General features: G+C 38.9%; 1 protein-coding gene across 1 annotated transcript in view; it reads left to right on the top strand.

Annotated features, from left to right (window-relative positions):
* Positions 1-1960: 1960 nt before the first annotated feature.
* LOC306857831 (bone morphogenetic protein receptor type-1A-like) overlaps positions 1961-18409 on the top strand; it is a 45478-nt gene continuing 29029 nt past the window's right edge. The window contains exons 1-2 of the mRNA XM_079398039.1: positions 1961-2252; positions 16748-16876. The gene's annotated coding sequence lies outside the window, so the exon portion shown is untranslated. The remainder of the gene's footprint in view (positions 2253-16747; positions 16877-18409) is intronic.

Below are 18409 nucleotides of genomic sequence, written 5' to 3'. Positions count from 1 at the left end.
AAACATTTTTTAAAGAAATTAATACTTTAAAAAAGGATGCATTAAATTGATCAAAAATAAATACATTTAAAATGACCCCCCCCCCCCCCCCCCCCCCAAATAAATGCTCCTCTTTTGCAGGAAATATGCGGAAAACAAATAAATACATTATAAATTACCAGTTTCCACAATATAATTAGCAGCACAGCAGCACAGCCGTTTTCAACAGTGATGATCAGGGACGTGCACAGGGGGGGTTGCTCAGGTTGCCCTGGCAACTGCCCATATGCCCTTTTCGACTCACGTTGCCCTTCCGAGGAAAAAAACAACAACATCGTACAATGGATGCAGATTTTCACGTAGGCCTAAATTAATAATAATAATAATAAAAAAAAAAATCGAAAAGCCTCATTCACTTCTATTCGGGCACCGAAAGTGAAAGTCAGTAGGAGAAGGGCAAACTCTGTTTACGTGGCTGCTGCAGCGCTGCACGTGACAGGCACCTGAGCTGAGCCTGCATGAGCGGGCGCGAGATTGTCGCGGTTGTCGGGTGAGGCGTGTCGGGTGAGGCATATTGATGTATAACAAACGAATGTCATATTCCCCACACTATTCAAACTAATCAAAATATATGCTACTCTACCCGTGTCCACTGCAACGGTAGAACGATCCTTTTCAAAGCTGAAGCTGGTCAAATCAAGGCTCAGAAATCAGTGTGGTCAAGAGCGGCTGACTGACCTCCTCCTGCTGGCCATAGAGAAGGACATAGGAATCGACAAGAAAGAAGTTCTGAAGATTTTTGTTGAAATGGCCCCTAATAGGCGGCTTCTCTTTTGAAGCTTTGCATGTTTAGTGTGTAAATTTGGAGAAACCTATCAGTGACTTGATAGGATATTGATAGGGATATTGATGTAGGGATTTTCATGACTCAAGTCATGTTTTTCTGTGTTATTATTAGTAGTAGTTAAGGTGATTGAGTGCTGTATTTCAGTGTTTTACTTCTTTGTGTATATATATTTTAATAAAGACCCTGCTGTTATTCTCAGTCCTTCATATAGCCATTCATTTTTTTGTGTGTGTGTGGGGGGGGGGGGGGGGGGGGGGGGGGGTTGGGGGGCTTCAGGTCAGAGCAACTGCCCCTCAAAATTCCTGTGCACGTCCCTGGTGATGATAATAAGCAATGTTTTTTGAGCACCAAATCAGCATAATAGACAGATTTCTAGAGGACCACGTGACACTGAAGACTGGAGTAATGGCTGGTGAAAAGTCGGGTTATCATCACCAAAATAAATTACATTTTAATGTATATTAAAATTCAATATAAATGATCAAATAAATGCAGATTTACTGAAAAAAAGATTAATTGAATTTAGTAATTTTTTTAAGGTAAGTGGTTGCAAGTGGTTATTTTTGCTATATTTAAATAAACAAATTTAGTTGACTAACTTTCAACATTTTTTTATTTAAATGTAGCTAAAATAAATTGTTTGCAGCCACTTACCTTAAAAAAATTTGTATAATTATTTTCAGTGTTTCTTTAAAATCGCAAAAAAAAAAAACCTTTACCCCAAACTATTGAATACGGAAGTGTATTCTTTAAAATGTCATAGTTTCTATAAATTCATACCACGTGTAGATTCTGGCAATATTTCTATTCACCCAGCCAGTTTCTGCAACACCAACACTGACCTGTAGATGGTATTAAAATTCAGAGTGATAAGTCGTTCACTCTTTGCTCATCTATAGTTACACATACATTTATGTGCACGTTTACTAATACCCCATATAAAAACGGACACCTATTTTACGTGTATTTATATATTCATTAATCGGTTGTAGGGTAGTCTTCATTATTAATATAAAAATTCAACTACTACTATATTCTTCCTCATATTGACAGCAGATGGCATCCGCGGCTCTCAGTTTTGGTTGACCCCCTCCCATTCATCCATCCTCTCCCTCTCTAGCGCGTCTCTCCCTCTCATCGCGCGGGTCTGCGAGTAGAACGCTCGCGCTCGGCCGCGCTGCTGTGATTGCAGGACTGGGCTCATCGCGTTACGCGCACGAGAGGAATGTTCCCTTACACAGAGGCACAACTAGAAAGAAACGAACGAGAGAAACCGGAGGAAAACGTCCTCTAAAGCAGGAGAAAATCACCTAAAATCTCAACACGGAAAGTCTCTATAATTCACGCTTTGAAGTAGACATTCGTCACAAATCATAAATCCTAATTTGGAAGGATTTTGAGTTGTTTGAGCGGCTTCATCAAATTGGTAAGTGGGAATTCCGGATATTTGCTTGATGAATTTCTTTCCGGTAACTTAGTGGAGGGGGAAAGTTTGTTTCTCTTGTCATGGTTTCGTTTTGCAAAAATGGACGCTTTAGTACAATTAATGCAATATCCAACAAAGGTTTTTCTTATCTACAGTGTTTGTACATGCTTCTTTTCATGCTTGTCTGCTATTTTTATTTTCCAGCCCTTTTTGCCACGTTATATTATATTTTTCTACATCAGCCGTGTTTTCATTAGAGTAAATTACTCCATTTTGTTAATATTGTTTATTATATTTTTGTGTGGGGTCGCTTTGATAACATCTGTGTTTGGGTTTTGTTGTCAAGTCCCAACATGCATCGTGAAAAATCACGTTGACTATCTGCTTGTGTTGTGTAGCTTGGATTGGCCTTTCTATGTTAAAACAGTTTGTCCTTGATTATAGAAATGTTGTCTTTGCATTAACTTTGCTACATTTTATTGTAATTGGCAGATTACTCACTGTTTTCTTTGACTGAATGTTGAGTTATTTACATTCAGACTGTGAGTTTTTGTATGATCTCTTTTGCATGTATCATTACTACAAACTTAAAAATAAATAGATTTATGCAATATTTTACATTAAAGATTGACAGAGACATAAATATTATTTTTGTTAAAGTGTCCAATATCCCATTTCCCCCTTTCCAGAATTATGGGTTTAATTCTGCTTGTAGACACAATCAAATCTAAATGACCACAGCAATGATAATAATAATAATAATAAAAATTATAAAATAATGATTTTCATTATAATTGTACTATTGACAATGCCAGAAAGGCAGCAAATAATATTACTATTGCCATTATTGCTATTTATGCTATTTATTTCTGCAAAAATGTGGGGCTCTGTTTTTAATCAGTTACTTTACCTTTGAATGCTGTTGTAATTATGCCATTTAGCAATAGACCATTTATAAAAATAAAAAAAAACAATTTATTACCAAAGGATTTGGTAAGTCTGCTTGGATTGTTACCACAATTCAGTGAATTGATCTGACATTTAGCCTATGTCTTGTTTTTTTTTTTTTTTTTTTGCAAACACTTACAGGTTCTTCTGAGTTGTTTAGAATAAAGTATCTTTTTTTTTTGTCCTGACCCTCCACAACACCCAGAGAATGAACAGACCCATGATTAGTCCCTGGGGCAATTAAACATAGAGATAGAGATAAATCTCCTACGAGGAGCGAGGCAGTTCTATCCATATATCTTAATTTACCGTGGTATTGGTCTTTCAGCTTTATGGAGGGAGAAAAGTGCAGAAAGCTCCAAATGAAAAACAGAGAACTGTAGAGAGGCCTGTGCTTGCTCTTGGCTCTTATGAGGAGCCCTCTCTTTTTTTAGTGGCAGTGTTCGGAAACACAAATAGACCTAAAGCCTACAGTTTATTTTCCCTCTCTCAATGTCGTTGTGAATACGAATAGTTGTTCAAGTAAACACAGGGTACTTCCAGCTACTTAATATCCTGAAACTCCTTGATTTTGGAGATAGGCTTGTGAACAGATTTGAGATAGCATGTTGGCAAGTGTGAATAATGTTAATTGAAGGCAGACCATTTTCTAAATGGGGTCTTTTTATGCATGGCTGCAATGGGCTGTGGAAATTCCTGTTGCACGCATTGCTCTAACAACCACATGTAGTCTCATGTAGCATTGTGTGAAAACCATTGCGTGACACCTTTGAAACAATAGCTATTTCAACTCAGCGTTGTCTGGATAAAGATATGTTTATTAGAATTTATCAACTGAATTCATAGCAAGAGTTCAGTTTATAGGTTGAATCTTGTTTTCACCTTTTATTACTTTTACGTTTTGTGAAGTACAGTGCACTGCAAAAGAAAAAAATCATGCAAAATATTTTTTTTTTTAACAAGAAAATTTTTCTTTTCAGAAATGTATAATGAATTTATTTTAATATATAGTCTATCCTTTTTGTACATTTTTGAATATCTTGAAAATTGTTTTTCATATCCCATTGTTCTGGATTAAAAACATCTATAATTTTCTTTCTGCTCAAATATTTGCTCAAATATATATAGTAAATATATATATATATATATATATATATATATATATATATATATATATATATATATATATTATTTTATTTTTTCTCCAGTGTGTTAGGTAAGATAACTTTCTTTACTTGAGTAATTGCATACATTAACTGTATGTGATTATTCAGTGCATAGATTGTTTAAATACAGATGTATAATCAGGACTTGCCCTGAAGCATGTTTATAAGGTCAGCCCTGCTCTTGACACAGGAATTCACATTCACAGTCTGTGTCAGATAGATTTGTCCTGTGCCTGTTCTTTCTCATGAATCGTTGGCACCAGTTTGTTGTCATTTTTATCATGTTTTGTAATCTGCGGCCATTTTTGTTAGTACAAGATGTGGGCTCAACAACACTGATGACCCCAGCAGCACCCCTCCCACCTCACACAGCACATGAAACCTTCAGCAATCTAAATTGCTCCAGCAGCCACGGGCCTGAAAAAGGCCTGTGCTCTGCTTGCAACTAAAATAGAAGGCCAGGAGTGGGAGGGGAAGAGAGAACCAAATCTAATTTTCTCCCTAAGAGCCAGGCTTTCTTTATTTATATATCGTTATGGCTGTATTTAAGGAGAAATGGTGGCCTGCTTCCTCCATGCATGACTCGTTCTTTATTTTTCAGCCTGTGGGCCTTCGTCTGGCCTTAGAAGTGCCTCTCCTTGGAAGGGGGGAGGAGAGAAAAAGAGAATGAAAGGGAGGGAGAATGAAAAGGGGGGAGAGAGAGAAAAAGAATCAGGTTTCAGTCCCTGTGCACTCGAAGCTGAATAAGACAAGAAAGCAATATCACTTCGACTTTTAAGCAAAGCCACTTTTAGTTTTACATGCTCTCATTTGCTTAAAGGGATCGTTCATCCCCCAGAAATTAAATAAAAATTTGTTGTCGTTTGCTCATCCTCATGTCATTCCAAACCTTTATGACTTCTTCAGTTAAAAATAATGATGATAAATAGAAGAAAAGGAATTAATAAGGGTTTTGAAACTCATTATGAGGGTGAGTAATTAATGACACATTTTTGGCTGAACTAACCCTTTAAGAGTTTCATGCGTCATAGTGGGCTGTTCAGTTGTGTAATTCACCTTGGCTATAATAAGATGTAGTAGTAAAAAAACAGAGAAAGGCTAGTTTCATGGTCTTGAATAGCAGCTGAAATTGAGTCTGGGAAGATTTTATTGTTTTCTGCAGTAACAGTCAGCCTTTTTATGCATGAAAAGGTGGAACACAAGTCCCCGCTTCATGAATCGTTTCTCACTAAATATTATCTTCAAACCTTAATGAATGCCAAGCATGTAAATGCCCTCTATGCTGTTGGCAAATGAAGAATGATTCTTTTGAGAAGCTTAGAAATAGGACAAAAGTTGCTTCAGGTTGAAATAAACAACAACAAAAAAATCTTGTTTACTACTTAGAAGTGAAGCACATCTTTATGCACGCAGATTGAGCTTGTCATAATTTGGCATATGCCTTTTAGAGAATAATGGACTGAAAACACTTGTTGTATTTGGAAACCGCAACTAAATTGGCCCTTGTTAAGCCCTTACACCCTCATGTCGATGTAGAGCTTTGTGTAATACCTTTTTGCATGTCGCTCCCTTTATCTGTCTCTGTATAGGAAATGCCATGTCTTTCAGGAGCGTTTTGTTGAAGGGTGCAGTTGTGACCACACAGGACAATAGTGCAGAGTTGGTTGTGATTAGCTGAGCGTGAAAAGTATACATGCGTCCTTTATTTGCTGTGCCGAGACCTCCCAATCCTTAGCTCCACTATACACTGCTATTCCTACCAATCAGGTTGTGACTTATTGCTAGTGCCTGCCACTATGACCCCATGTTGGCCCTGTTATAGATCTTCCCATAATTGTAAGGTTTATTTAAAAGGCATTACATGCTCTTCTTCACATAGTGTTTTGATTAAGTATTGGATATTTTCCCTCTGCTTTGCATGGGTAGTTATATTTGACATTTTATTATGGAAAGATCTTTTCAAACCATGCCGTCTGCATTTTTGCAGCGTATTATGTCAGGTCTGAGATGTGTTTGGCATCTGCACAGAACCACACAACTATAAAGAGGGGCATTTCCAGAGTCTGACTCTCTCTGTCTGAACTTTGCTTGTGCTCATAGCACTGCTGAACCTGAACAAAACCCTTAATAAAAAGCATTCTTTAGTATTGAGCCCTCTAGCATGTCCAGCCAACACAGTCAAAAAAAGTAGGATTTCGTTTCTACATGTATAAAGGTGAAATGCATATAGAACCTCAGGGCTTGAAAATGAGGATGCCCCTGTGGGTAAGGGTTAGTGTGTGAGTGTTTTGGAACAGTTGAGGAACCATATGCTTTGCTGTAATACAGGGGTGTCAAACTCATTTTAGGTTGAGGGCCGGATCGAAGAAAATGTCCCCTTGTGCGGGCTGAATTACCTTTTGTTAAAACCTAGTTTGCTCACAATTACAAATAATATTAACCATACATACTAGGGTTGGGCCTAGGGGTGTGCGATATGACGATTTTTGATCGTGGACGATAAAAATGTCTCCACGATCTGCTTTTGAAGAAATATCGTAGTACCGCGCTACAGCGCACATTGTCAAATACAGTTCTGGCGCCTCCGTCTCTATATATTGTACAACACGACATACAGCAGTAGAGTTACTCTGAGAGGACACTGCACTTATTCGCGATCGCAAAAGTACATTATTTGCATAAGCCTTGCTGGTTAAATGTTTAATTTGCGCACTGGTCTGACGTGAAAAGCCTGTCTAACAGCGCCTGATTACTCAACTAAGTTATCTTTTGCGCTAATACTTTCAAAACACAAGGTTTACATACAGACTCAGTTGGTTATCTCTAAAATGAAAGTAAATAGTTAAGAGAGAAACGGGTGCGTGCCTGTATATTAGATGCGTGCAGGTCTTAAAGGGACAGGACACTAAACATGCTGTCGACTGTCATTAAAGGGATAGTTCACCCTAAAATTTAATTTCTGTCATTATTTACTCACTCACATGTTGTCCCAAACATCTATTAATTTCTTGTGCTGAACCCAAAATAAGATATTTTGAAGAATGAGGGTAACCAAACAGTTGCTGGTCCACATTGAATTTGATAGTAGGAAAGAAAAATCCTATGGAAGTCACTGTGGACCAGCAACTTTTTGGTTTTCCACCTTCTTCAAAATAGCATTTATGTTCAGCAGCATTTATATTTGTTCATTCAATTTTATTGAATGCTCCTGCTAAATACACCTATTGTACCTGAAAATAAAGCACTGTTTGTTTTATTTGTATATTATGTGTATATGCAATGTGTATCTTTTGTTCTTATTTTTTTTAATAAGAAAGATACAATAATGACAAAGATTTTTATCTTCGCCCACTTTGGCCTAAATATCTGCCATGCCTTTTTTTTCTTACCTTGAAAGGCTTTGTCTTTCTAGTTTGGCTGTAATGCTCAGACAACAAGTAAAACCAACATGACAAAGAATCGTGATAAAACCGTGAATCGTGAAATTTCTAAAAAAAAATCGTGATATATTTTTTCCATATCGTCCACCCCTAGTTGGGCCTATGGCTGACAAGCATCACGATGTTGAGCCGGCATTGTGAAATTGTGAGCAGAAGTTGTGAATGGTACCAAAATAGCTAACTGTTCCGTACCACTTTTTTGGTACCCTAAAGCTACCAAAAAAGTACCGAGCTAAACTTTGGTACCGAGCTAAACTCACCGCAGAAGTTGATTGGTTTACTAGAATAGCCACTTTTGTGTGATACAAGGGGATGCTTCTCCTTCACTCTTTCCGCTCTGCACACACACACACACACACAAAAATATATATAACAGTGTATTTTATACTATTATATTTTCACACAGACAATAACCATTTCTCAATATGCGTGCTTGTCTGTTCTTGTGGACTTATGAAACGTCATTGCCCAAAAACCCGAATAATTTTCAAAATATTACTGTTATTCTGTCATGAAATATAGTTTTAAGAGTTTTTCAGGCGAGAATGTAGTTGTTTAAAACTCAAATCTGCGGTTTATTTATAAAGAAATATCGCCTATTTGAAAATTTTCTATGTTGATTTCAAAGCTCCAGGCGATCACCGGGCGCTCCGTGCTCATGTATCTGCCTCGAGCAGCCTTACGCTCCGCTAGTCCTTCCGATATTTGCCGCTGGCTTTGATGTCTCTTTGGTGATTTAAACGAGAATCAATTCGTTTTGTGTATATTTAACAGGCATTCGTGGTCTCATGAATCTATTATTTGTTCCTGGTCATATCGTTTTGACAGAGCACAAATAACTTTATATTTATTTTGAACTTTACTGTTACAGCTCTGACTTTGTAGCAAACGTTTGACTGTGAATTGTTTGCTTTTGTCTTTATTTCCTCTTATATAAGACTCTTATACTTTGTACTTATACTTTTATAATGGTTATTATTGTTCATTAAAACTGACATAAAAGAGGAAGAGTTGTGCTTATTGTCGCGCTTTATTGTCGATCGCTACTTTTCCGGCATACACCACACCTATCAAGTAAAGGGTACTGTTGGCAGTGGAAACGCAAGCCTGATCAAGGTTACCCATACCGAATCGTACTGTACTGAACTGTACTGTACCGTACCGCTCAGTGGAAATGAGGCATATGTGTTGTGACATTTTATGTACTGTAATGTAACAGGCAACCGTTACCAATCGTTATTTGTTTTCTGTGCCTTTCTGAATATGGATTCACACTTCGGGCACACCCCCTTTACGTCAACATGAAACATTAGCATACTGCCCGCCCACTTGTTGTGATGCCAGTCTGTCTGAAATCCTGTGCTGATCAGCTGGCCCCCATCTTCACACAGATCTTCAACAGATCACAGATCCCCGTTCCAAAGAAACCCAAGATAACAGGACTTAACGACTACAGACCTGTGGCTCTAACATCTGTGGTCATGAAGTCATAACTTAAAAACTGGTTTTGGCTTATCTGAAGGACATCACTGGACCCTTACTGGACCCCCTGCAGTTTGCCTACAGAGCAAACAGGTCTGTGGATGACGCAGTCAACATGGGCCTGCATTACATCCTGCAAAACCTGGACAGACCAGAGACTTATGTGAGGATCCTGTTTATGGACTTCAGCTCGGCCTTTAACACTATCATTCCAAACCTCCTCCTGATCAAACTAACTCAGCTCTCCGTCCCCACCTCTGTCTGTCAGTGGATCACCAGCTTCCTGACAGACAGGCAGCAACTAGCGAGGCTGGGAAAATACACATCCACCACCCGTACGATCAGCACTGGAGCTCCTCAGGGCTGCGTTCTCTCCTCACTGCTCTTCTTCCTGTACACCAACGACTGCACATCTAAAGACCCCTCTGTCAAGCTCCTGAATTTTGTAAAAGATACCACACTGATCGGCCTCATTCAGGACAGTAACGAGTCTGCCTACATACAGGAGGTTAAAGAGCTGACTGTCTAGTGCAGTCTTAACAACCTGGAGCTCAACACGCTCAAAACAGTGATGAGATGATCGTGGACTTCAGGAGAAACTCCCCTGCTCTCCCCCCACTCACCATCATGAACAGCACCGTAACAACAGTGGAGTCATTCAGATTCCTGGCTGCACCATCTCTCAGGACCTGAAGTGGGACAATCACATTGAGTCCATTGTCAAAAAGGCCCAGCAGAGGTTGAACTTCCTTCGCCAGCTGAGCTGCTGAAACAGTTCTACTCTGCCATCATTGAATCCGTCCTCTGCACTTCAATAACTGTCTGGTTCAGCTCAGCTACCAAATCTGACCTCAGAAGACTACAGAGGGGAGTCCGGACTGCTGAGCGAATCATTGGTACAACTAGGGCTGGGTGATAAAACGATAACGATATGTATCGCGATAGACACGTGAACGATATCAATAAAAAATGTGTTCGATAAAACGTTCAATATTTTTTATTCTTCGTCGGAAGAAAACAAAGGTTGCGAAGCAAGTTTGGTTGCATTAACAAAGGCACTCGCTCTCTGGTAACCTAGCAACGTAGGGAGTGACACGCTAACAGCCAATCATGTAACAGTATCATGTTTGGTTGCGCCATATCGTTGTCTCGTGTCTAAGTGCGCACGCGCGGCTGAGAGTGCACGTCTGCAGCCAGACCTGGCTGGTCTGCTGGATTCCTCTTCATAAGCAGAAAATGAGTGCCGCAGCGAGCGAGGAAATTGTAAATAAAAGAGAAAGTCAGCTCTCCAGTATGGCAGTTTTTTGGATATTATAAGTCTGACCGTAGTCAGACCAAATATCGTCTGCAAATTATGCAAGACCGTCGTCCCTGCCAAGACTGGTAATACCGCGAACTTGATGTACCACCTTAAAAAAAAATCAATAATTATCGATATCGACCGATATGAAACACTGATATCGTGATACAGTTTTCAGCCATATCGCCCAGCCCTAGGTACAACCCTCCCCACTCTCCAAGAACTGTACTTATCCAGAGTGAGCAAAAGGGCTGGAAAATCACTCTGGACCCCTCACACCCAGCACACTCCCCCTTGAACGATTGCCGTCTGGTCGACGCTACAGGGCTCTGAGCACCAGAACGGCCAGGCAGAGAAACAGATTCTTCCCTCAGGCAATCCATTTCATGAACATTTGAACTCTTAACAATTAACACACACCACTATCATACTTTTTATTTGTATTTTTTTTATTTAACACACATACTTATTACGTTTCAAATTTGCACCTAACATACCTGTACATACAAAATTGTCTATTTTGTATATTTGTACATAATTTTTTTATTATCCGTGTCCTGTCCTGTCGCTGTCATTCTGTCGAACTGTGGAGCTTCTGTCACCAAAACAAATTCCTTCTATGTGCAAACATACCTGGCAATAAAGCTAATTCTGATTCTGAAAAACAGATACCAAGAAGCGAACAGCTGTTGGTTTACTGGCGCACAAATTAGAGCCGCTTTCCTGCGTTCGCTGAAGATGTGCTAGCGTATCTGTCCGTGCTCTGCACAAACGTAGACAGTGAATGGTTGTTCAGCTCAGCTTCTCACGTGTTGGATGAGAATCGAAACAGACTAACTTGTGAAGAGCATGCATGCACTTTTAAAAAGCCAGAAGTAAACGTCAGTTCTTTACAGGATGATTATTTTTATTTTACCTTAAAAATACATTGACTTAATTTGATTTAAAAAGCATCTGCTGTAGCATCTTTGTTTTACTCGTTGCACTGAACATTTGATTTAACATTTTGGAATAATTTATTTATATAGCCTACTTTGGTTTTATTTAGTTTCACTGTTAAAGACCTTTTTTCTTTACACCAAATTTAAAAATGAAAACGAATGCTGATTAAGCAACATCTTTGTTTGGACTTTTGATTGTGTTGTTTGGATTGCAGAACTATGCAGTTGTTGCCTTTAATTTCATATGGTTACAGTTAGGGCTGGGCAGTATAACGAGTTTGTACGATATATCGATATATTATTTATAAGCAATACGATATAAGGCAATACAGCTGTCAGAAGTGCATGAGCCTTCTGCTTTGAGATTCTCCGCTAAACTTCAGACTTCATAGAACGAGTGCCGCCGCGCGCATTGGCGCCAAACAGACACGCAATGTAATAGGAGCGCAATAATTCTGACTAAAATATAAATTTTTCTGAAATATTTGTAGTTAATAAACAAATGTGACATGTAGAATTTTAAACCTACAAGTAAGTGTGTTTGTATGACAGCACTAACTGTAAAGTGACTGTAATGGGGTAATCAAAACAGCCTTTTTACTCAATTAGTCTGCTTTTTTTATTATTTTCATTTTTAGTTTAGTAAATTCAACTTCTGCTTTAAAAGCATTATTTTTGTTTTTAGATTGCAATGTTAATACAATGTTAGAATGTAATGTGATTTTAACCCTTTTTAACATAATATTTGCATATGGTTACATTCACTTTATTCGTTTAATCCAAATACAAAAGCCTATAAATACCGAGATATATACAGTATACCGCAAATCAGCCAAAAAATACAGAGATATGAATTTTTGCTCATATCGCCCAGCCCTAATTACAGTTAATGCTTTCATTTAAGATCAGTTTTATGTAGTTTCAAACCAATTTAAAAACAAAAACTAAATGCTGATGTCAGTACCATCTATTGAATGTAGTTACTGTGCAGTTACTGCCGTTAATTCCGTGTGCTGAAGTGTGCTGAGTGTTAAAACATCCTTATTGTTGAGCTCTAGACCTTGATTAATAGCTGAAAAACTAATAGCTGACCTAAACCTGCAAATTAGAAATAAAACTTGAATTTTTATGTTTTTCATTCAGCTTCTTTGTTATGCAATATTGTTTTAAAATATGACTAAGTTTGATAAACAGATTGGAGGAGATAAGGCTCACTGAATACAGCACCATGAGCTATAGCCATATTGTGTTGTTTGTTTCTGGGCCTTAACCTAAATGAATGGAGAATGGCTAGTTTTAATTGAATGACTTCCTCCATAATAGGTTTCTGCTTTGTAGAGGAAATGAGTAAGAGTTCCTAAATGGTGAATATGAACAGATGTGTTACATGGTGGTCATCATCACTCAGCTATTGTAAGCCCAGGGTTAATTATTGCCTTTCTCCTTATACTTTGCCAGTCACAACTCTTAATTAACTGTTTTACTTTAGTGTTTCAGCCCAAAAGAAGACATCTGGTTGTTTTTGACTGATAAAAAAAAAAAAACACACTGAATATGGTATGAATATCTGACCAATTTAAACATTTTGTAGTCTTATTCTCATTGATTGTTGGTTTTAAATCATGCACGAAGCCTGTGGCTTTGATGGTATACAAGTTTGCTGTCGTCTGAAAAAGATCCCGACAGAAAGATTCATGACTGAATGCTCTCTCCAAGCTTTTAAAATATCGCAAACATTAAGGAAAATCGTAACCACAGTGTAAAAAGAATGAGTGGGTGCTTTGTAGCTCTTTGCAGGCACAGTTGAGCCCTCCCTCAAGGCATCTGTGTTCCCATCCTCAGTGCCTCAGTGAACCACGCTAACCTTCTCATTTCATGGGCTTTAATTTCAATTAGCTATGGCTGATCGTTCGCTTTGATCACATTAGTCTCCCCTTTGAGCCCCAATTGCTTTATATACACCCTCATGCTTTCCTGTTGGTTTTACTAAACCCTCTGGAATTAACAGCAGTGATGGCATCATCATATGTTTGATTTCCCCTTCCTACAGCTGTCCCACATCTTTCAGCACATAATTTCTCTCTCAGCACTCCAACAAAAAACAATGTCACAAATCATTAGACATGCTTCCAGGCAAGAGTTTTGAAGTGGAGATGTGAACAAAAAGTTCTTTCCTATAGCTAAATGGCTATTGAAAAGATCACCCAACAACATGTTGAAGAAAGTCGTGATGTATTGTCAAGTATGGTGACCCATACTCGAAATTGGTGCTCTGCGTTTAACCCATCCAAGTGCGCACACACAGCAGTGAGTAGTGAACAAATGCACACACACACACACACACACACACACACACACACACACACACACACACACACACACACACACACACCCGGAGCAGTGGGCAGCCATTTATTACAATCCCTGCCGGCCGGGGACTCGAACCCGCAACCTTTCGATTACGAGTCCAATTCTCTAACCATTAGGCCACGACTTCCCCACCAACATTCCTTGGGAAATAAGTTGTAATCCTCTTTCTCAGCGAGGGCAGTCAGGGTCAACTTCTCCTGGCACCTGTGTGGATCTAAATGTCTCCGGCTTGGTGACACTCTGGCATTATGGATCTCATTTGTGAACTATTCAAGTGTTACTTGAATGTGTGCAAATTAGTCAGTTTTGTCATGAACTTTCTTGACAACAATTTCTTGACTCCTCTTAATTAGTTTCTAATTTCCATTCAAGCTTCTGAGTTTTTGGTGTCATTGAGTTTGAAGCTCCCATATTATAGCAAATGATACTGTATCAAACCTTGGTCGAAAATATGTACTTTCAGTTTTCAAACAGAAGTCTAAACAGGGAAGTGTAAACAAGAAGGTAATCTTAGGCTGCAATGAGTGATTTTTAGTGAGCAGCCAGGCAGATTCCACTTTATTAGCAGTTTAAAGGTAACTTTCAAAACTTTCACTATCTATCTCTCTGCTTAAACCCTGCCACTCCACAAAAGCCTGCAAGCTTGCGTTTATTTTTGACTGCAACACCCACATCTCAATCCAATCAACAACTGATGCATAGAAACAAGTCCTTGCCCTACATTTTTCTTTGATAATCCATTACACTTGGATGTTTGTCATAATACAGAAGAAAAGATCTGTCACTACTTCAGTTTTATCATTACTTTAACTTCAACGTTCAAATAATCCTGAAGATGCAAAAACTTTCTTTTGCTAAGCTTTGATTTGGCAGCTGTTCAATTGTGACACACTGAAAGTGTCCTAAAGCAATGCATGACAAATCATAAAGAGTATTGTATTATTCATTTGGACTCTATGCAATCAGAAGTTACTGACTTATTTCTTTAACTTGATCCAACTTTTATAATGAGAATAATGAACAAGGGATCTCCTGTCTTTTAAATTTGTGATTCAACCAGATAATGATAATTCACTTTATGAGATCAGACGTTTTGATGCTTAATTTAGATGAGTGTACGAAAGTTAAATAAAATGACATCCATCAGTATTGGATCTGACCTTAGTAATGGGAAGTTTGTAGGGATGCTCCGATCAGGATTTTTGCAGCCGATACAGAGCACCGATTTCTTGTCATGGTGATCGGCCGATAAGATGCCGATTCTGATGCTTCAAGCTTTATATAACATGTAATAATGTTATATAAATAATCACAAAAATTATTCCTTATACAGTGAACATTTTATTACTCCTTTAAAATTGTATTTATGCATAGCATTATGTATATCAGGACACTTAATATAAGACAAAAATAAATGCAAACAAAATGTGTCTGATGCAACCCAAAGCAGAGATGGGCACTCGAGTTAGTGACTCGGACGCAAATCGAATTTTTATAGCCTTCAGACTTGACTTGACCTGAAATGACTCCAGACTTTACCCGACTCGAGGAAAAGGACTTGTGAATATTTTAAAAGCAACTCGAGTCTTTTATCCTTAAATAGTTTTATAAGTGCATCGGCACCCCAGCATCCATCCGGACCGCGAGCCGTAACAGCAGCACCATTTTAAGTGAGCAGCGCATCAAAACAGCGGAGCGGACCACATTACAAGCGCTCAGTGTCGTTTATGATAAATATCTTTCAGCGCTGTATTCTCGTATTTTTTATCTAAAGCTAAACACGCTTTATTCAAGCCCTTTCAGCTCCGTGCGCTTTCTCTCTCTCTCCGGACGCGCGCTGGCACCAAGTTCAAGAGTTGCTGCGGTTATTTTAACAACAAAAGAAACACGGTGAGAGGAAAAACTTGAGCAGAAAAGAAAGTTAAGTTTCAAAGTTTAAATTCCAACCTAGCATTTAAACTACTTAAAGAACAAACCGGAGTAGTTTGATCACGGTTATCCACGGGTCGGATAATAAAAAAATGCATTCTGATTATTTACAGTGGATAAAATAAATCACAAATGATGCAATATTAACTACATTAAAAAAAAAAAAAAATTTTTTCATTAGGCAGACGATTTCATTTGTGTGCGTGTTCGCCTGATCGTTGCAGTGACAGAAACGGTGACATTCCAGATAAAGTTTAACAAGAGTAAAGCCTCTGTTAATGCTATGGAGTAGGCTAATATGGCCAAAGAAGATATTTTGTTTTATAAATAAATGTTCATAGAGCAGCGCGATCAGCTCCGGTGCCCGTGGAGCCGTATAGCCTGCTCTCCGCAGACGCGCGCAGATCAGCTCTAAGGTCACTGTTAAAAAATGAACCACCCATTCATCATATCATCATGCAAAACATACACAACATAGAGCAAATTTTTCATTGTTTCTCGAAACGTCATAGCATTTCAACACCGGCGATGACTGCAGCATATGTCCCCACGCATCATATACGTCGTCACGTGTTGACGTCATCAAATTGCGATCGGTTTGTGAGATCGGCCAAATGTATGAGTACCGATCGAGTCATAAAGTGTGATTATCGGCCGATACAGATCGATCGGAGCATCCCTAGGAGTTTGTTAGTGATTTTGACTCTGCTAAAGACAGCAACCTTCCTCCTTTATCCAGAAGAGGCATGGCAGTTTGCATTTTATCTCCATAGTCAGAAGTTTTGGTAAAGCTCCTTTGATATAGTATAATTGTTGTTTGTGGGTGCTTTATGCTGTAGTGGCTTTCTAATGACAATTTTCTTTAGTTTTTCAACAGATGGTATAACTATCTCTTTCTCTGCTCCTCATTTCTTTTTAGGTACTACAAAGGTTTTTCACAGAAGTTTGTGGCATTGTTCTGTGATCAGTTCCAGACAGAAGGCTCTTAATGCTGATACCCATGAGTCCCCTTCATCATCATGTGCTGCCACACTTGCTACCCTGTGAGGTAAGAACCTGATGCTTCCTGTTGCAGGGTCTTCTTTATTTTATGACTCAATTTATTTCTTTTCCCCTATGGTTTTTGTCTTTTAAATCAGGGTCTGTCGTATTTCCCAGATGCTTTTGTGAAATTAAACTGCTGGTAAATGTTTGGAGCGCTCTATTCTCTGTTACCAGAGGGTCACCTCCTTTTCAAAGACTGACTCCGTAGCCAACTACATTAGTAAATGCTGCAATTTTTCTTTACTTCCTCCACCTTTGGCTGTATTTTCATAGGGAGAGAAGGAGCATACGGCAACCTTGATTACCGAAGCCCAGAGATTAACCCTTAACCCTGCGCCTGAGACAGACCTACACAATCAGCAAGTTTCCTGTCTCATAATTATTGGTGCTTGATTGGTCTGTCAGAGACCAGATACCCTGCAGCCCACCTCCACTGTTCCACTCCGCATTAATGACCCACGACATATGAGAACCGTGTTTACATGCAAAACTCCATACCGCCACATCAAGGGGCTCACCGTTGGGATTTTCTCAGGTACTTATGGGCTTTACTTTTGATTAGACTGTAGTGCGAGTTTAGATGTCGCTCAGAGGCATGGGTCAATCAGTGTGTGATGTATCGAGTCCTATAGACCTGGGATGTTTACATGGGGCTGGTGAGATGGATGGCTGGAGGGAGGAGCTGTTCCACTCAATTGCAGCCACATGTTTGCAAAGGATGTAGAGCTGAACGAGGCCGTGTGATCTGCCAGACTTTAAAAAGGGCCTTCGCCTGTGGGCAGCTCTAAGTTTTCCAGCACGTTCCTCCAGCCTCTCCGTTACTGTGGTTTCTAGGCAAACACACTACCCTGTTGCCGTACAATTTCGCATTCATAAACTGCACTCGGGCTGCCTGAGATTCCCATACAATTGCTCAGACAAATCCGTTCTTGTACTGACTTACACTAACACACAGACCACACACATATAACTAAGTTACACTGAGATGGGGCATGGAATATTTCATATGTACTGGCGTACATTTGCAAAAAGCAGATGAAGCATAACAGAAAGTGACATTGTCAACTAACTCAGGTTTTTATTACTTTGACCACCTGTTTTATGTGGTCTTTTCGTCTGTTTTTGACCTGTTTATATGTATCTAAATATCTTTTTTTGTAGGGTAGGTGTGCCTGTAGTGCAACTGTAGTTAGACAAAGCCGAGCTGCACTGCTAGTTTTTGGATGTTGAACTGGCATGAATTCAGTTGGACTAAATGGTTTACATTTTAAAAAGTCAAATTATTGTTTTGTTCCGACTAAAATTGAAGTTTTAAAGTGCATGTAAACGCACTGATTATTGGATCAGGGTTCAAAGTGTCCAGATGTCACTCTTTGACTGAAGAACAAAGGCTTTTACTGTTCTTCCTGGTGCTGTAATTAGGTAAAAAGTCAGTGTCAAGTTGTAAAATAACAGACATTTAGTAGTTCAAATGATTGGCCTATTTATGGAAAATTAAGAGAGGTTGATTGACCTAATAGCACATTTCATCCAAAAA

Source organism: Barbus barbus (genome assembly GCF_936440315.1).
Source record: "Barbus barbus genome assembly, chromosome: 38".
NCBI classification, from domain to species: domain Eukaryota; kingdom Metazoa; phylum Chordata; class Actinopteri; order Cypriniformes; family Cyprinidae; genus Barbus; species Barbus barbus.
Note: the sequence above shows the minus strand (reverse complement) of the source record. Positions and strands in the feature narration are given on the sequence as shown.